This window comes from Propithecus coquereli, unplaced genomic scaffold (genome assembly GCF_000956105.1).
Source record: "Propithecus coquereli isolate 6110/MARCELLA unplaced genomic scaffold, Pcoq_1.0 Scaffold60, whole genome shotgun sequence".
Taxonomy (NCBI): domain Eukaryota; kingdom Metazoa; phylum Chordata; class Mammalia; order Primates; family Indriidae; genus Propithecus; species Propithecus coquereli.
In genome coordinates this window covers 3,415,377-3,419,437 of record NW_012151952.1, presented here as the reverse complement: position 1 = coordinate 3,419,437, position 4,061 = coordinate 3,415,377, and the positions used below count along the sequence as shown (strand labels likewise).

General features: G+C 43.4%; 1 pseudogene; it reads right to left on the bottom strand.

Annotated features, from left to right (window-relative positions):
• Positions 1–204: 204 nt before the first annotated feature.
• LOC105822290 lies at positions 205–573 on the bottom strand (annotated as a pseudogene).
• Between the last annotated feature and the right edge of the window lie 3,488 nt (positions 574–4,061).

The following is a 4,061-nucleotide window of genomic DNA, read 5'->3' as shown; positions in this document are numbered from 1 at the left end:
GTGTTGTCTTTTAACTTATGCCTTTACTTTAACTGTAAATCACACAGCAATATATTTTATCATGTATGAGATTTTAAAATTATTTCTTCAATGTCTCTATATACAGGCCAAAAATAAGTATACTGTTTAACATAGTAGAACTTGTAACCATGATCACTGCCTATGAAAGGAAGAATTACTCCTGAAGCATGCTTAACTAGGAGGCTATCTCACCTGGCAGTCTCCAAGAAGGTGAAGATGAACATGAAGTCAGACTACCTGTCTACCCCCTATCTGAACCTTCATGCACCACCATTTGGTAACCCCTGCTTAGGCCCAGATCAGCAGCATGTTTCTTGCCAGCAGTCATTAAATTTCAAGATTTTCATCATCACCTTCTGCTACAGAAATCTGAGAAATATGTTTCTTAGGTATCACCAGAAAATATGTTGGTGCCTGAGGGAAAATATCATGGAAAGCAAGACACTGGTCATGCCCAAAAATGTTTTTGCCTGGGATTTTCTTGTTGATGATCTTCCCAAAGATCATGTTGCCACCAGATGGGAGTCCTGAGCCTTCTATCTCCTCTGCCATCACAGCTGTCCCCGGATGTGGGGGCTCGCAGAGAAGCCTCATGCCTTATTTTATGACTTTTTTATGTATGTAGTTGTGTCTCGTCTTTCCAACTGGATCACGAACCATTTACGTTCTGGACTCACATCATCTGTGTCTCTGTGATTTCACAGACAGGAAAATAGGAGCACAGTAGGTACTAGAGACTGCTCTTGCTTCTTGTTTCCATGTGACTTTATTGTTGCCATTACCCATCATCCCTCATGCAAAAGAACAAACCCATCTCTCATGTTCTCCTGTACAAATTCTACCCATTATCTGCTATCCACTTCAAATGATACCTTGTTTCTTAAGTCTTCTCCAATCCTCCAGTCTAAACTCCCAAAACCTCAACTGCACCTTCATTATGATACCTGCCATATCTCACTTCCCCTGTCAATATCCATACATTTTCCTTGTCTCCCCAGCTAAACTGTACATTCCTTGGAGATGAGATAGTCTCATACTCATCCGTTTTCTCAAATGGTACTCATTCAGTGTTTGTTGAAATGAATTAAACACATAAGTATTTAATCTATCTCAGTTTCTTTGCATAACCATACACCCCAAAACTTAGTGCTTTAAGTCAACCAGGATTTATTTAGCTCATGACTTTTGGTGCACCCATTTTGGCTAGGATCAGCTGGCGAGGTTCTTCTAGTGTCTTCTGGATTTCACTGTGCATTGGCAGTCAGCTGCTACTCAGGTATGAAACTGCCTGTAGGGTCAGCAGGCTGTTGGCTGGGTGATGGGAGCTACCAAACCACATGCCCTTCATGTTCCAGCAAACTAACAAGGGCTTATTCACATGGCAGCTGTTGGGGTTCTGAGACAACAAGTGGAATTGTGCCAGGTCCCTTGAGTCCTAGGCTAGGAATTGGCATAACATCATTTCTGCCACATTCTATTGACCAAAGAAAGTCACAAACCAGCCCAGATTCAAGGGATGGAGAAACAAACTCTCCCTCTTGATGGGAGAGGCTGCACTGTCACATTGCCAAGGTTATGCATAAAGGGAAAGGTAGAGAATTATGGCCACTCTACCATCTACCACAGAGCTTTTCCTTTCTGCAGGTCCTCAACTTGCAGAGAGTTGAAAACACTCACTTGCTTGGCTCAGTCACCTGCCATCATGTTCTCCTCTTTCGTAAGGCATTGAATCATCTACTAAACATTTCCCAGAGACAGTTACTGCTGAGAATTACCACTGCGTATGAAAATTTAAGGGCATGTGAAATTGGGACAGTCATTAGTCCCCTGGAATCTAGAGTCTATGTGAACACATGCTTGAAATGTCTAATTCATCCCTCTTTGTTTTGTTCTGTTGCACATAACTTAGAATCAGGAAATCATAAACTATTAAAGCCAGTAGGCTGACGCGATGGCTCACACCTGTAATTCCAGCACTTTGGCAGGCTGAAGCAGGAGGAATGCTTGAGGCCCAGGAGTTTGGGATCAGCCTGGGCAACACGGCAAGACCCTGTCTCTGCAAAAAATAAAAAAATTAGCCAGGTGTGGTGCCGTGTCCCTGTAGTCCCAGGTACTCAGGAGGCTGAGGCGGGAGGATTGCTTGAGCCCAGGAGTTGGAGGCTGCAGTGAGCTTGATCATGCCACTGCACTGCAGCCTGGGCAACAGAGGGAGACCCTGTCTCTAAAAAGAAAAAAAAAAAAAAACAATAATAAACTTCAAGATCATCTAGTCCAGGGGTTACAAACTGAAATGCTTCAGAGACCCAATAAGTAAGATAAATGAGTGAAATTCAGTTTAAGCCAAAATGGAGCAGGAGAGACTGGGAAAGATCGGCTGGCAACTGTCCCATGTGAAGACATTAAAATTCTTGCTTTAAAAAAGAAAAAGAAAAGAAAGAAATTGCTCAGAATAAATAAAATACACATGCAGAATAATTCAGACCTAGGCCTCTATTTTGTCCTCTCTGATTCTAGACCAACTCTTACTTCAGAGATGGAAAAACCAAGGCCCTGAAAAGTTAAGACATTTTCCCAAGGTGGCCCAGCTGGTCGGCAGCAGTAATGAGCCTGGACTCCTAGTCTCCTGCTGCTTGGTGCTGGCGTCAACGCTGCCTCGAGTATAATTTTGCAAGTTTTCTTCCTGATAGGAAGGCTAGATTCAATCTCTTCACAAAATAGTTGCCTCATGGGTTTTGTCAGAATTGAAAAAGCTCTCCTGGAAAATGGCTGTCTCGTGGGAGTGACTGCCTGGGTCAGGTTTATGAAAGGAATGACAATTTGATGTGTGGCACTCACCGTGGGAGCTGAGTTCTGCCTGCCGCTCCTCATTGCAGGTAGGGGGCTGAGGATGTTGAGGGTAGGCAGCCGCAGCTGCCGCACTGATAGATGCCACCAGCCTGGGCATGGTCTGTGCTTTCAGACAGCCTGGGAGACATATCCAACTTGCTCCCTGGCCCTATGGAAGATATTGCCTGGCAGAAGTGGAACAGCGACACAGGACAAGAAAGGAGAGAAATCCAATAAGGCTCTGGTCACTTGCAGCTAGAAATTGAAGTTTTACCTATCTCTCCCTTGATTCTGCTGGGCTGTGTACTTCCAATTTTTAAATGTCCTGGTATTCTCACCTTTGGTCCTGATAGGTGAAGGATTGTTTTGACCAGGGAAGAGAAGGAGATGTAGCCCGTGTTAAAGAGTGAAGGACAATTTATAAATCAAAGGAAATGTTTCAAACAGAAAATCATACCCCAAGTATAGGCAGGAGTGCAAACCATGATTTGGCCTGCTGCCTGGCTTACCAAGGTATCGGTGGCCCTGCTGTCACCCTCACAGAGAGGTCCCTCCAAGCATCTGCCTGTGACAGTCACAGCAGGGATGCCCTGCATATCCCCTCAAAGCTGGCATCTCTGTTCCTATCCATGGTGAGTTCTCAAAAGATATTAATATTTGGTGACAAAACTGGTAGATGAGATGAGAGATTGCTTGATTCCAAATTCTTTTCTAACATAACAAAACACAAACAAAAACAGGAAACATTTTATTAAAACACCTGAAGGTGACTATTAAAAGACTGGACACTGAACTAGTTGTGGTAGCATGTGCCTGTAGTCCCAGCTACGTGGAAAACTGAGGCAGGAGGATTGCTTGAGCCCAGAATTTCAACGCCAGCCTGGGCAAGACTCTGTCTGAAAAAAAAAAAGACTGGACACTCAGTGTGTAAAAGTCAAAAAGAAATAGGGACCAAAATGAGCTGGTTAAAAGTAGGTTCTAAAAGCCAAACTTACATATATTGTAGCCCAGAGAGGCAATCAACTCCTGTTAGCCCAGACCAGTACAATCAGGATGCTTGACAGGTCAAGCCTGTCCTTTCTAAAGTGTTTCACATGATCTACAGAATTAATTCAATCCCTATCAAAATCCCGTTATCATTCTTTACAGATCTGAAAAAAAATAATTCTACACTTTGTATGGAACCAGAAAAGACCTCGTATAGCCAAAGCAAT